General features: G+C 39.0%; 1 long non-coding RNA gene across 1 annotated transcript; it reads right to left on the bottom strand.

Moving 5' to 3' along the window:
- Positions 1-15,997: 15,997 nt before the first annotated feature.
- On the bottom strand, positions 15,998-16,561 carry LOC119902749. The gene is made up of 3 exons (XR_005444364.1): positions 16,358-16,561; positions 16,214-16,264; positions 15,998-16,107 (listed from the first exon to the last, which is right to left on the bottom strand). It is a non-coding gene; the product is annotated as an uncharacterized LOC119902749 (long non-coding RNA).
- Between the last annotated feature and the right edge of the window lie 413 nt (positions 16,562-16,974).

Raw genomic sequence — 16,974 nt, 5'->3', positions numbered from 1 at the left:
AAAAGACAACGTGCTGCAACCAGAAGGAGACGTGACTGCTGCTGAAGGAGAGACAGTAACACTTGGCTGTCTATATAACACCAGTTCATCAAATCATTATCTCTTCTGGTACAAACAGGATGGAAAAGACAGCCCTGAATTCATACTGAGCCGCTTTAAGATCGGTGAGGGGAAAACAGAGGACGAGTACAAGGAGAGATTTTCATCCACACTGGATTCCACCTCAAGATCAGTTCCTCTAAAGATCCAGAAGCTTCAGCTGTCTGACTCTGCTGTGTACTACTGTGCTCTGCAGCCCACAGTGACAGGAAACACCAAAACTCTGTACAAAAACCTTTGGAGCAAAGACAACAGAATACTCCACAACGTCCACTAGAGGGAGTCACACACTGTTAAACTTCAGTGGTACTATGATACAAAAACATAAGTGTTCATTATGTAAGGTCTTTATACACCACTGAAAACAGTTATGGATCTTATACTGCATTTCTGTCATTAGATCCTGAGAAATAAAAAAGGGTGAACTAAACATAACTGTTTAAATGTGAAGTGTGAGTGTCAGTAAAGTAAATAAACCAAAACATGCTGTGGCTGACAGGGTGGTCAGGCTATGGTTGGCAGCTCAGTGGCACAGAGGAGAATGGAGTTTGACGAGGCGAAGGTCTATCTCCACAGGCTTACAGTCCCCAGGTCCGCCAGATCTACAATCACCTCAACAGAAAACAAAGATAGTTGGGCCAGTGACAAAAGGTTTTCTACTGATCAAAAATTCAAATACAGCACATCAAAGTAGTTATCTTTATGAGGATGTTTTTACTTGTTACTACTAATTAAGTGGTTTAACTGAGAATCATGTGACTACACCAGTAGAAATGTCAAACTATGGAAATGAATCCATATTTCACACCACTGACAGGGGAAACATGGCGCTATGATTACGGCCAGCTTCAAGCTAAAGCTCTCAAACAACAGTTTTCATTTGCATCGCTAAAGTCTGACAAACAAACTTATTTACCTGTCTAGCAGAAAACTGACAACTTCAGCACCGCTTTGAAAACATCTGTTCCACATTAACATTATAGCCTTCCATCTGGGAAAATCCACAAAATCCGTGATTTCTGCTTTCAGCTGTCTGTCCCGACACCGTCTGACTGTCGGCTCTTGTGCTAAATAACAACTGCGTGCTCCTTCAGTTGTCCAAATGTCACTTCTCTTCTTACTTCAAATAAACCAGAAGACTACTGGGAGACTGTATATTACTATTAATTACTATTAGTCCCTCTTCTTCTTTGTATGTATTGAATGTAGTGACGGCGTCTACACTACCGGAATAAGCACAAGAACGCCGTGATGACGAAACGCGCTCTGTAGCGCTGTTAATAAAATACAGCGACCTCCATAGAAGGGGGTGCCCGGGGGTTATGTAGATCTAAATGTCTCATCTCAAGAAAAATGTTCTTAATGGGTTAAAGTCCCTTGAGTCACATTCAGTCAATGAACACCCCTTTTTTTTTTTTTTTTTTTTTTTTAAACAGACATTGTCTAAAATAATAAACACATTTAGAGCAGTCTGAATTAAACGGCAACTAATGAAATTGTGTGCAGCAAGTGTATCTAGAGATCTAACTGGCTGCTGGAGCATCCCTGCCGTATTGCGTCTGTGATAGCTAGATGAAAAACAACAAGAAAAAAAGATTAATAAACTTAACCCTAGTTGCTCCAGAGGTGTGAAACCTCTAAAATATAAAGCAATTGTAAGTCGCTTTGGATAAAAGCGTTAGCTAAATAAGTTAATGTAAATGTAATTGAGAGAGGGAAAAAAAATTACATCATGAGGTCACTAGAGTGGAACACCTGTTCTTAAAGGGGCGGATTTTCCCAATTAGACAGGTGTGACAGAATTCAAATTTAATATTATGAATAATATAATTGTTGATATTTAACTAAACAAGGTTAATATGTTAATGCCACAATTTGAATTTAAATTATACAAATTAAAGCTGAAAACTGTATAAAACGAATATATTGGCAAACACACGTCATCCAAGATGGGCTAACAGAAAATAACCGTTATCCTCTATGACAAACCTCAGTTTGAATCTTAATTAGGCTCTAGTTTTGGCTCCCTATAGAAATCTGCCACCTTGATCTTCAACTTTCAAGTATGTAAATTCTTGTTAAATACACACATTTGCATAAAATCAACATTAAATATGTTTTGAACGTTATCCCATATGACACAGGATTTTTCTAAATAGTGTGCTAGTGAGTAAAAAGGGTAGGTTAAACACATTTTATTAAAGACATACTTACCTTTCACCATTATTTGGGGGTGCTTCAGGGTCTAACATGCTGTCTGATATGGTATCAAAATAAAATTCTGATGCTTAAAATGCTTGTTATCCCAGATGACATTGGCTGAATGCCAGTTTTGGGACGGAATGCTCCAAAGCAAAACAATCAACTGGATGTCATATTCTTTGTAATATTTAAATATATTGTTGTCAACACTCAAACAGTAATGCCTGTTGCACGTCACGTCATTGGGCCAGTTACCAACAGTGAGGTATCACTCCCACAGAGGCCTCACTGGACCCTCACAGGGGCCATCACACATCTAAGAGCTGAGACACAAACAGAGGATGTCCTCTCTCTCCACTGCCGTTTTATTGCTAGAATATAAACTGCTTTATAAAACAATTTGGCCTAAGGAAAAATGATAAATTACTTAAAATCAATCATAACATGTTTCTCTGTATGTTAACTGTGTTGCTTAATGATTTTTAAAATGCAACAGAACAGTGTTTTACTAATCTCTCATCAATAACCAACATCTGTCACAAACAGTCCAAGCATGGACACAGGAACCCAAGGGAGTGGACCCAAGCAGGTGAAATTCACGTTTCAAAAATAAATCAGAAGGTGGTCAGGTTTGTCAAGATCGTGAGGCAGACATGACGACAACCATGTAGTAGCGCAGTACACAAATGCATTAGGACACAGCCAATCCAAAATCCACCGTGAGTCCAAAATCAGTCAAAAGGTAAACAGTTAAACACGGACGACAGGGGTGGGCCGACTTACAAAATGATGAAGACCGTGCTGCTGTTGCATCCCCAGCTTTCCACTGAGAGGGGATGTCTCTGAGTGACCTCCTTTGAGGTTTTTAGAACATGTTTTTTAAGCATATAGGAAAGTGAATATATGGAGATAACATCCTTGTTGATGATGAGTCTTAAAACACAAGCCCCCAAGCCCTCAATCAGAACCAAGAGACAGAGAAACAGCTTCTTCCCACAGGTAGTGAAATGCACACAAAAGTGATCCATCCTTTCAAGAATGGTTATGGGTCGGCTGTGGATCAGGAGGTAGAGCGGGTTGGCCGTTAATCGGCGGTTCAATCCCTGGGTCCCCCTGGTTGAGTGTCCAAGTGTCCTTGGGCAAGATACTGAACCCTGAATTGCCCCTGGCGGCTAGTGTGAGTGTGAATGTTAGTTTCCGTTTGAGCACTTAGGCTCAGTGTATGAATGTGTGTGACTGGTGAAAGATGTAGTGTAAAAGCGCTTTGAGTGGTCGAAAAGACTAGAAAGGCGCTATACAAGTACGGAGCATTTACATTTATTGAATAAAAAACAAGCCACACCACTTCCAAAGGGAACAACATGCTGCTACCAGTCTGTAAACAGGAGGAAGTGTAACAGAGAGGTGAAAATCCAAGGAGATGGAGAGATTGAGGGAGGAGCTAAGCTGTTAGTGAACTATAGAAGAGAGAGGAACTTCCATATTCAGCAGAGTTCAATACACAAAGCAGAAACATTCCCTTTATTCAACATGCTGTCATTGGACTATTATGTACTTTCTCTACTGTTACTATCCATTCTAACAGGTATGTGAGATCCTGCTGAGAAAGTTTCATTACTAACTTTTCTGGATGGGATTCATTTGTTGAGTCTTTTACAACATGAAATAACAGAGTTATCTCTTCCTTCAGGTGTCAGCTGTGAAGAACTCACTGCAGTCAGGAATGAAGAGTTCACTTTAGAAGGCACCTCTGTTACTCTGTCCTACACATACCCTAAAAAAGCAACTGGTAGTGATTATTTCTTCTGGTATCGGCAACATCCAGGAAAACCACCAAAGTTTCTTATTTCACACACAGGAACAGGACTACTGACATCAAATCCAGTCTCTAGACTGTTAAAGTGAGTGATGATAAAACCCAAATGGATCTGCAGATCTCCTCTGCTGCAGTGACAGACTCTGCTGTGTACTACTGTGCTGTGAGGCCCACAGTGACAGGAAACACCAAAACTCTGTACCAAAACCTTTGGAGCAAAGACAACAGAATACTCCACAACGTCCACTAGAGGGAGTCACACACTGTTAAAATATTAAGTACTGAGCCACATTCATTTGACAAATGATGACAAATCCAACAACAAAATAAATAAGATTTACAAATAATTTCATTGTTGATTTCATTAATCAGCCCTGTATAACATCATGACACTGACACTACATAGATGTCAATCTGTCCAGTTAGGAAGCATTAAGCAACTGTGAATCATAGTCACTTGTTTTGGTGCAAATGAAATTGACAACAGGTGCACTGGAGAGGCAACAGCAAGACAACTCCCTTAAAAAGGATGGTTTTGCAGGTGTTGACCACAGACAGTTGCTCTCTCCTTACACTTCCTGACTGATTGTTGTTTTGTATGTTTGTAGTAGTGGTAGCATGAGGCAGGACCTGGGTGGGGCCTCTGCCACCAGATACTTCATAATACTTATGTCACAATATATTATTGTACTTTTACACATGAAGCGATATTCTGAGCTAAATATTGCAATTTATTAGCTTATTTCAACTTCAAATTCCAAAATTAAAGTGATATATATCCATCACAATTTTTATTACTTTTTTATTGTTGTTTATTGATGACACCACTATTAACTACAGCTCTTCTTCAGCCAATGGCTCATCTGTGTTATGTACCTGGCGTGTAATGTGGACACAGAAGTCCTGTTAGAGAACAACCAATCCCATTAAATAAAAATATCTAATCTTGTCGATAGATGTTCTTTCCAATTACACCAGTCTTTCCAATTTGCGGTTCTAACAATTATATATTCCTTTACAGGCCAGACTGTGGACAACATCTAGACTACTGTGTTTTCATGCTACCACACATGGCTCATCTTCAAGACCCAAGACGGAGTAACAGACAGTTCTGTCACGCAGCCAACAAACAACTTGTAGTGTGGCAATATGGAGCACTGACAGGATCAGTGAGTTGTGATACTGAGTTGCTGTGTCTGGAAGATATGCAATCGTTATCCTGATCCACTAGGACAAGTTTTATCCCTGGTAGGTGTCACACATAATGTTACTGACAATTTGATCCACTGTGTGGATAAATACATGTTACAATACAAATACGATACACCCCCAGGTGGGTAGAGAAAGACTAATATTTTTTCCTGTTCTGGATAAATATTGAAAATGATAAATGCCTTTTCTTTACACTTGCAGCATAAACCATCAAGCTACACTGATGTCTAATGTCTCAAATAATGACAACCAAATGTGGTATAAAACTTGTCGTTCATTATTATACTACTAATACTACAACCTATATCTCCAGGGCTCAACGTTCAACTTTTATTGAACCGGGCCAGTGGGTTTGAAACTTACTGGCCCAAAGACACTTTTTACTGTCCCTCCCTTCAAAAGTTATCAGTATTACAACAAAACCATAGAGTAAGTTATGTTATTCTATTAATATGTTTAATTGTTTATTAAATACATCCTGAATATAGAAAAACTAAACTAAAATTTAATCACAGTAAAAATTATAAATACAAAAAGGTTAACAAAACAATTTCCTTTTAAATAAAAAAAATACCAACAAACTCAAACATGACATGATCTCGCTCCTGCTGACCGCCATTTAATAAAAAAAAAAAATGTACACAGAGCAGCGGCGGATACAAGTCGCCTCTATCCTGACTGACAGGTCACCATGGTAGCGAGATGTCAATCACAAGGTAGTCTCGCCCTAAAGCATACACTACTTTATCGTCTATTTCCGTAATTAACTAAATGAACATGTTGAAAAAGACTTGAAACTAGCCATCAACGCATTACGAACGTGTTTACTGAGGTAATAATTCAGTTGAGAAATAATGTCATTTCACCATTATTTCTAATGGAACCGGACTTCTTTTTGCAGCCAGTGGACTCGCCCCCTGCTGGCAGTTAGAGAAAATGCAGGTTTAGGACCCAGATGTTGCCACATGACGTTACGTCACTAAAACTCTTGATTGGCCAACGAGAGCTGCAGAACAATTGTAGGATGTTGAGTTTCTAATGCGATTTATTCCGATCGGGCCAGCGAGTTGCTAGTTCAACATTCCTGATGTTACTTCGTACTGGCCCCGGGCCACCATTATTGTCGAGCCCTGTATATCACAAATAGGGCTGGCCCGAATGTCAGTTTTTGAGCTTTGACGCTTCGATGGTAATTAAGAGCGAATATCGAAGCCCCTACACAAACGTTATCTTACCTAATGTTTAATGAACAAAGCTGTCTTGGAGATGTTAGCGAACAGCAGTGCCAGATTGCCTCTCAAGCAGAAGCGACCATGGTGTCACTTTTCAGCCCACAATGGCAGTATTTGATTTGCCATCTGCTGGGACCCGATGACCAGGATTTCTGTTTTGTCTGAGTTCAGCTGGAGGAAATTATTTGACATCCATTTTTTAACTTCACAAAGGCAGTTGTTAAGTGAACTCAGCATTCCAGGGTCTGTGGATCTGACGGGCAAGTATATTTGTGTGTCATCAGCATAAATATGAAAAGAAATGCCATGTTTATGGATAATATGTCCAAGGGGAAGCAGATACAAGGAAAACAAAATGGGTCCTAAGACCGACCCCTGAGGCACACCATATTTAACTGGACAGAATGAAGAGACAGTTGTTTACAGACACGCAAAACTTCCTATTTGACAGGTAGGATGAAAACCATTCTAGAGCAGTACCAGAGATCCCCACCCAGTGCCTCAGTCTGTCTAACATGATGTTGTGATCAATGGTGTCAAAAGCAGCGCTAAGGTCCAGGAGTACAAGGACTGAGCACATACCTTCATCAGCAGACATTAAAAGGTCATTGGTGACTTTAAGCAGGGCAGTCTCAGTGCTGTGGTACTTCCTAAAACCAGACTGAAACTTTTCAAATAATTTGTTATTTTCCAGCACAGTGAGCAGCTGTTTGGACACAATTCTTTCTAGAATCTTTGCAATAAAAGGCAGTTTTGAAATTGGTCTAAAATTATGTGGGAGGGAGGGATCTAAACCAGGTTTCTTTATAAGTGGGTTCACGCAAGCCAAAATAATCAGGGACACAACCAGTAGATAGGGAGCTGTTGAAAACAGAGATCAAATGGGGCCCAACAGAATCTATTACTTTCAGTAAAAATTTTGTAGGTATTATATCAAGTGGGCCGGAGGACACTCTCATTTGTGATACTGTTTTTAAAAGCTCAGACAAGTCGATGGGATAAAACTGGTTAAAACTCTGTTGTTGCTGGTGAGGGACCTCTGAGTAAGAGGCCACGGGGGTAATAGAGGCTCTGATTGACACCACCTTATTGGTAAAATAAGATAAAAACAATTCACATTCATCATTACTTCCAGCTGAGGCACAAGGAGGGGTTGGGTTTACCAGCTGATCCACAGTCTTAAACAGAAACCTGGGATTGTGTTTATGTGTAGTAATGAGTTCAGAAAAATAGTGTGTTCTCGCATCCTTAACCAAGTTATTGTACTTGGACTTGGACTGTTGGACTTGGAGACTGGATTTTTTCCATCTGCGCTCTGCTTTCCTGCATTCCCTTTTGAGGCTGCGAATGCTGTCATTTATCCAGGGTTGCTTACTAGCTTTAGACGTAGGCCTAACCTTTAGAGGAGCAGTAATATTTAGTGACGACAAGCAGATATGATTGAAGTGATCGACCAGATTGTTGGTGTTGGAATCAGACAGGTGTTGGCTTTGGCTCTGAAAGAATGCGCAAAACTTTGAAACACTTTGTTCATTAAAGATGCGACAACACACGGAGCTTGGTGAGGCGGCATGAGTAACGGGCGAATCGCAGCTAAAAACAATACATCTGTGGTCAGATATGGTCATGTCCACTAATTCCACAGAGGAAATGCTGACACCCAGGGTAAAAACCAAGTCCAGTGTATGACCACGGTTATGTGTTTGCCCTTTGACATGTTGTTTGAAGTTAAAAGAAGTGGCCATATTTAAAAAGTCAGTTGCATTAAGATTGGTGGGGTCATCAACATGAATGTTAAAATCGCCACAAAGAACAATTCTGTCATAATTTAAAACCAGAGTAGATAAAAATTCAGGAAGTTCTGATAAAAATCCTCCAGGCGGTTTTGGGGGGCGATAAATTATAACAAATATGATAGGTTGCAGCCCTCCAACTTTAAGAGTGAGAACTTCAAAGGAGTTAAATTCATCACAGCGTACTTGATGACATTTAAAATTTTTCCTATACACGCTCACTAGCCCACCACCACGACCACTGACCCTCGGTTGACTAAAACAATCATATTGAGGCGGACACAGTTCAGCTAGCTGGCTATAGTCATTCATCTGCAACCAGGATTCAGTTAAAAACATAAAATCTAGATTTGCAGACAAGATAAAATCATTTAAGATAAAAGTCTTACTTGAAAGTGATCTCACATTGAAGAGAGCCATTTTAAATGAGTTTGTTCTGGGTGCTGGAGTTGGTGGTCTGTGTGGGATGTGCACATTTCGGTTTACTGGTCTATGCGTGATGGTGACAGGAATAGAAGTCTGTGGAACAGCGCTGGGAGCAGACAGCTTTACATGCCAGCAGGTGGAGACAGTTGTTTGTGGCAGTGAGGCAGAGATCTGTTCAGTGACCGGTGGTGTATCCAGGTGTGCTGCATGAATGATTAGTCATTCACGTAAGTCATGTGTGGACCTAAGATCTAACCCTGGCAGACACAGCTCTCTACTGCTGTGTAGAAGAGGCTGTACAAAAACCTGAACCCAGGTATCTGACTACTCTTCAAAGAGGAGGGAAGTGGTATTCAAACCACAGCTTCATATCAGATGGATTCTGCTAATTCCTGTTTTATCAGAGTCACTGTGGTTACAGCTGCTAATGAAACACTGGGGGAGGATTCAAAGGAGCAGCAAATCCACATCAGAGAGAAACCACCTGCAGGATGCTTCAAACACAAGACTCCATGGAAACAAATAAATGGACACTGATTCACTGAATCCTCTTTATACCCTGTGGGTCATTAGGCCGCAATAAGCTCCTTCCATTGTTCAACATGTTGGGGTACCTCACAGACAGACACTCAAGTATTAACTCATGAAACTTGAAACAGATATTAAATCCACAGAAATTCTCAGCGGTCACATTTTAACAGCTTAACATTCAAGTTAAGAATTGGCTGATTCTTAAAACTCCACCATATTTGCATTTGACCTCTCAGACCTGAAAATGTCAACTGATATTCGAGACACAAGAAATTCAGAATAGAACAAAAAAAAACGTTGCAGGTTGACAACAATTATCACCTATTATATGCACAGCAATATTCTGGAGTTAAAAAATCTGGACTAATTAAAAGTGTGTTAATTTTTCCATTTAGACTACAGATTGATAATCTTCGGCGGTGTGATATTTCGTTATTCATTCACTAACGTCATTCAAGACCATTCCTGGTGTTAGTTAAGCTTTGTTGCCATGTTCAGGAGTCTTCACTTGGCTTTGTGAAAAGAGATGCGCGTTTGATCTCTTAATGAACAGGTGAATGACTTTGCATATTGCAAATCGGGTAACATAGCGGCTGATCAGATTGTGATAAGTACATGTGTAAATGCCCCCAAGACGCATTGAGGACAGATTGTGATCCGATCAGCAAAACGATCTATGGAGGTGGTCGGGGACACAGTGATCACATGGATGTAAATGTCTTGTCTATCCACATGCAACAACTGCTTGGGTGGAAGTAAGTAAAATCAAAAGGCAAATAAAATCCCAAAGTCTGACAGCGCAGACAGACGCCTGGACAGTGTGTCCATTCAGTGTTGTGCAAAAATGTGCTCAGTCTAGATTATTGATCTTGCTCATGTTTTTGGTGAACTGATCGCGTCCGTTTGTGAACGTGAACTAGGGGGCAATAAAACATTTTTAATTATAGTGACACAGACCTCAATAAAAATATACAAATGTTCAATAAATATAATTAAAATAATTTTAATCACTAACAAATTAGCACTTTCTTTTCTATTAAGATATTCATTTCATTGAGGATAAAAAAGATTTCACTTTTATTTTTCTCATACTTATTTGTTGTTTTGAATGTTCTACCTCAGCTCTGTGAAGTGATCCAGTTTAAAAGCACAAATAACCATCTGCTTTCTTCAGGAGCAAAAATCAGCCTTTAAGCTTCATTATTAAATAATGATGGTACTATTTTTTTTCCCCATATTGCCCAACCCTTACTGCAGTGATAAACACAATATAAACCACTAAAATAACAGAAAAGAGTAACTTACAATAACAAAAGGTAGCAAGAAAACAATGTTGGACCGAACTTCAGTTTCACTTCTGACCGAGCTAATACACAGGTGAAAAGGAAAATAATCCTTTGAGGAAAACATATCACGATGAAAGACACACTTTTAGAAAGTTATTTTAACTTGTAGTCATAGTTTTTTGGACCTGCGCAAATGAGAAGGATGTGATGTAGGATACAGTTGTTTGAACTAGACAGAACGATCAGATCTTCCTCAAACCACTTTAACTTGCGTCTCCCAATCTTGCAGCCACGACTGACAATATGACAAGCAGCCAGATGTCAACGTCTGCAGCTAACGTAAACGTAACATGAGTTATATTAATGGCGGGGTCTCGCGACTGTGCGTGATTTTCCCACCAGCCTTAAAACGCTTTATCAGCAAATTTAATACCTACAGCAAAATTTACGGTAAATTTAAGACCTTACTTTCCGTGATTTCATTCAATTAAGATCTTTTAAGACTTTTTAAGGAGCCGCAGGAACCTTGAAATGTTAACATTACCTAAGCTAGGATGGTAACGGCCGTGGCATGGCACGTGCATTGAAGCAAAGTCGACAAGGTTATGCCTCAAATGTACCTACAATTTTGGGAACAGTCTAGCCAGCAACTCTGTCTCCAGTGTTGGGACTTTTTTCAAATAAATGGCAGACATATGGTTGCCTCAGAAGTTTAACCTACCCTTGCTAGCAAGTGAACAGTTGAGCAGGAAAATGTAATGTTAGGCCATACATGGCCATGCTTATGAATTTAATTTATAAGACTTTTGTTAGAATGACAGTCCACATGTTGCTTTTATTATTGGGAAAAGTTTTTTTTCCTTAAGTGCATGTATGTCAAGTATGTTTTGTATTAATTCATTAAGGGGAAGTAATAATTTTGTCAATGAAGTGTTGATTGTTATTCTTCAGTACAAAAGAAGTTTTGCATACCAGAAAAAGGATACAAATGTAATATTTTTTCTGTGCTACCTTGAAATAATGTAAATGCAAACCAGGAGACGGACGTACTTGTAAATACCAGAAAATTACAATAAACCTACTCCTAACTAATTTTCCATTTAATCCAACTGGTAAATTTCATCTTCAGTACACGTTTCATGACAGAAAAAACTGATAGATGTCCAACATTAGTGAAAAATGATTTATATAATGGTGACAGCACAAGCAGTGTCGTCATTTCCATAGTTGAAGGTAGAGGAGGTGTAACAGAGAGAAGTGAAAATCCAGAGCTGCAAGGAGACGGAGAGATTGAGGGAGGAGCTAAGCTGTTAGTGAACTATAGAAGAGAGAGGAACTTCCATATTCAGCAGAGTTCAATACACAAAGCAGAAACATTCCCTTTATTCAACATGCTGTCATTGGACTATTATGTACTTTCTCTACTGTTACTATCCATTCTAACAGGTACGTGAGATTATGCATTAAGTTTAATTTCAACAACATCTGAATGTGAATGATTTGTCTTTTAAAACATGAAGTTATCTCTTCCTTCAGGTGTCAGCTGTGAAGAACTCACTGCAGTCAGGAATGAAGAGTTCACTTTAGAAGGCAGCTCTGTTACTCTGTCCTACAAATACTCTAAAAAAGCAACTGGTAGTGATCGATTCTTCTGGTATCGACAACATCCAGGAAAACCACCAGAGTTCCTCATCTTTCACTTGGGAACACAAAATGCAACAAAATCTAGATGGTCTGCTAAAGTGAGTGATGATAAAACCCATCTGGATCTGCAGATCTCCTCTGCTGCAGTGACAGACTCTGCTGTGTACTACTGTGCTGTGAGGCCCACAGTGACAGGAAACACCAAAACTCTGTACAAAAACCTTTGGAGCAAAGACAACAGAATACTCCACAACGTCCACTAGAGGGAGTCACACACTGTTAAAATATTAAGTACTGAGCCACATTCATTTGACTGATGACAAATACAACAACAGAGAGGTGAAAATCCGAGGAGATGGAGAGATTGAGGGAGGAGCTAAGCTGTTAGTGAACTATAGAAGAGAGAGGAACTTCCATATTCAGCAGAGTTCAATACACAAAGCAGAAACATTAACCTTTTTAACATGCTGTCACTGCAGTATTTAGTTTTTTCTCTGCCGTTTTTTGTCATTTTAACAGGTATGTTACATTGATTATAGAAAAAAGTCTATTGTGACTTTTTTGGAAGTCATTCAATTACAAAGAACAGGAATTTTTGGTATGGTATAACAAAGTTATCTCTTCCTTCAGGTGTCGGGTGTGAAGAACTCACTCCAATCAAAACTGAAGAGTCCAATTTAGAAGACAGAACAGTTTCTCTGTCCTACAAATACTCTAAAGCTGCTACTTATACTGATTATTTCTTCTGGTATCGACAATATCCAAGAAAACCACCAGAGTTTCTCATCTTTCACTTGGGAACACAAAATGCAACAAGCTCTAGATGGTCTGCTAAAGTGAGTGAAGATAAAACCCATCTGGATCTGCAGATCTCCTCTGCTGCAGTGACAGACTCTGCTGTGTACTACTGTGCTGTGAAGCCCACAGTGACAGGAAACACCAAAACTCTGTACAAAAACCTGAAAGCTCCGCTGAAGATATACACATTTTAGAGGTCCTGCTTTCATTGAACAACAGCGCCATCAAGTGGACTTGATCAGCTTCAACACTGAAAATTCTAAATGCTTTTGCACATTTTTTTACTTGGACAAGATGTTGAACAATTTTTCCATTTCAAAACTTCTACACTGTTCATCATCTAGGTCCAGAAAGTATTTTACTTATTTACTTGTACTGTCTGATATGTGATTTACAGAATTGTGAATAACTAGTGGTGCAAAAACCAGCATTAGATTATTGGCCAATGTGAGTCACTCACACAGCCCATTTTCAACTGGTTCTTCTCACACCATAACTTAAACTTCTTGCAAATGGACACTTTTTCCTCTTCATTCTTGCATCTTTCCAGTCCCTTGGTCTTTTATCACAGTATGCATTATCTACCTATCTATATATAAAGTATACATGTTTTGATAGAGTAAATTCTCTGAAAATTTAGACTTTGTTTAGGGATAAAATAATCTGACAGTCACTTTTAGATATTTCATTTACTGGAATAACCAACAAATCAAAGATGTTCATCAACACATTGCCACAAAACAGTCTTGATGTTCATTGATTGCCAACGTCGCCCACAAGGGTCAAATAATACACAAAGATATTAATTAGATAAACACAGTATAAAAAGTATAGCAAGTTCTCAAATGTATAGCTTCCCATGGTAAATGTTCTCTACTGCCCACCCAAATAAATTTTTAAACAAATTCAAGTATTATTTTCTGATAATATTTCACTGCGGACGACAGACAATTTTGCAGAGATTTCCATTATACCATCTGTCTGAACACAGGGCAAATGTGAAAAGAATAAAAGAACAATCTAGAATATTTACAGTTGTTGGCGTTCCCATCTGTTTATTTTTTAATCTCCAATAGAATAAAAAATAAAAAAAAACCAAGATACTTAGCATTCACTTATCAGCCAGGCAAGGTAACTAGAAAGAAAGGTATGAATAAAAGCAGAAGTAGCTATCTGTGCGTAGTCCATGAATACAGCTGATGATAATCAACAGACAACCCATGTTCCAGTCAAAAGGAAACAGAGCAACAAGTTCCATTGATTGGGAGAAAAGCCCATCTCTGACTGAATTATACCTGCTCCAACACTGAGCAGACTGCAAGCTAAGGCTGCTCCTTCACACATCTCTTCTATCCATCATAAGCAAGCCATGAGTGATCACTGGTTACACCTGTCAACAGTTTGGCCACAGGCAGTGCAAATATTATTTGCCCAAAATGACTACTTTTCAGAAACTCACAAAACAGCTTTGTTTTCAGCATAGGGTTAGGCTGGGGGGCTTATCAGTATTTGCCCCAAGAAATACAGTATAAATAAATTTTCTTACCTCATTGTTGTCCAGTGACGGCCTTGTGGTTGAATTTGTACTTACCTTTCAGAGTGCAGAAGGAGTTCAAGCAGCCTACATTAGCAACACGCTACAGCAACATTCGGTGGTCTTTGTCACATGTCAGTGGCAAAACAACTTTTGAAACAACTTAATGGTCCTTGGAAACATTGAGCTGAAATGTCAGAACATGAAAGGCCTTGTGCTTCCAGTTGGCAGAACAAATGAGGAGCAACAGTTATGTCTTCCTTGTTAAATCTGACCAGAAAAATGCCAACAAGCAATAAATGTGGCTGTGGAATTGTCAATTTTCCAAATTGTCAAAAGAATTAATAACATTTAAATAATGATCTGATCACCCACATCATCATCATCTTCATTCCAGCAACATTTCAGTGGACAGTTTAAGTGCTCACACTGTATGACACTGTATGAAAACAACCTCAATCACAGCCACAAACAGAGCAGAAAGGCCATTTATCATGGCAAATCTGTGGCGAAAAAAACCCCTCAAAAATCAAACTACACTGTAGCGTGGTTAGCTCACTTGGTAGAGAGCCCTCTACTGCAGTGGCCCAGGTTTGAGTCCAACCTACGGCCATTAGCTGTATGTGACCCACTAAATCTCTCCCGTCCTGTTTCTCAAATAAAGACAAAATGCCCCCAAAAATATCTAAATAGAACAAAGACAAAACGGACTCCTACAGCAGTAGTTAAAGCCAAACGGTTCAAATGTAACTCAAGTTGTAAGAACAGACAGCTAAAACTCATCTCTCTAATGTCTTCATTATCTTAAGTGATCGCGTGATGTGACAGGTCTAACTACTTCAATTACAGCTAATCATAAACTGTTAATTAATGCAGTTAATTAATAATGAAGTGATTAAACTTAACACAAGCTCACAGCTTGCCACAAAACAACACATTAACACTAATGTGTACAAAAAATACAAGAGTAAAGAAATTTATTTTATTACCTTAAAGGCATCCTCAGTGACGGACAGTCCGGTTGTTGTACATCAGTAGTGAAAGCCAAACGGTTCAAATGTATAACTTACCTTACAGTTGTCCTCAGTGATGGACAGTCCAATATTAGTTAGCATTGTTGGCGCAGTCTGTGTTAGCGTTACAGAACCGCAACAGTACAGTAGTTAGATCAGTAGTGTAGCCACTGGCTACTCCTCAGGTGAACTGCATGTGCCAACAGAATAAACTCTGTTGCAGGAGGCACATAAAATAACAAAGCCGCAACCGAGAAGAGCACCGGGAGTGAAGTCGAGAGCAAACAATCTATGCGCACACACACAGAGAGATGGGCTTTTTTCAGAGAGAGAAATTGGGAGGAAATTTATTTATGCTTCTCCATGCCCATGTTTCCCTGATGCAAACATAGGTGAGGGAACACAGCCTCCACATCCCTTGTTCTCATCCTTTTACAATCCTTATTTATCTTAACACTTACTTGTAACGTCTTCTCTTCGCTACTTTTCACACAGCAATGATGTCCCAACATTTGGAATTGCTGTAAAAAACAAAACAATGTAACCACTGGGAAATCTTATTTTCATAAACAATATGACTTTTTTGTCCATTCACATTCAAGAACTGTGATTGAAGTTATCATTTACCTTTGTTTTCCAGCAGGGTCTCTGACAGAATCTCTTTACTGGACCTGCGTGCTGCGCAAAAAGTAAGAAAAAATGTCCAAAGACACTTTAACAGCAGCAGTATTTTACACAAGAAATACAAGAGTATAATCAAAATGTTCTCACCTTAAAGTCCTGCAGTTGCCTTTGGCTTGAATTTGTACCTTAGTGACGAAGCAGTTCAACATTAACCAACATCGTGGTGGAACAGTCTGCGTAACCAGAAGGTTAGATGCAGTAACATTATCTTGATGTGTCCCTGAAATATTCTAGCTCTGTAGAAAAAAAACTTTAGGTTTAAGGTAAAAATTCGCTGAAATGTTCAATTCTCAAAGATGAAATCCTTCTGTGTCTGGTTAGCAGGAGGAGTAACAGGCTTCTCTTATCGAATCTGAACAGAAAAAAATGCAAAACGCTGTAAAATGATCAACTTTCCAAAGTCCTTATCGAAACACTTTGTGTCCTCTCAAGATCATTTTTGGTTGTACAGAGATAGTTAGTGCCCAGCAATTCAAATTTAGCTCAGACAGACAGCTAAAACCCATCCTAATAATCACTTCATTATCATAACAGCAACGTTACAGAAATGGCTTTAGAAATCGCATTACATGCCAGATCTAACTACTTCGGTGACAGCTAATCATAAACTGTTAAAAAACTTTAATAATTATTAAATAAATTCAAAGTGATTAAAAGTGGCCTAAAGTGCACTTTACACAAGATCACTGCTTGCCACAAAACAA

Source organism: Micropterus salmoides, unplaced genomic scaffold (genome assembly GCF_014851395.1).
Source record: "Micropterus salmoides isolate LMB-PRFRI ecotype aquatic unplaced genomic scaffold, ASM1485139v1 Ms_hic_scaffold_14, whole genome shotgun sequence".
NCBI lineage: Eukaryota > Metazoa > Chordata > Actinopteri > Centrarchiformes > Centrarchidae > Micropterus > Micropterus salmoides.
The sequence above is the reverse complement of the archived record's forward strand: the minus strand, read 5'-3'. Positions and strand labels throughout refer to the sequence as shown.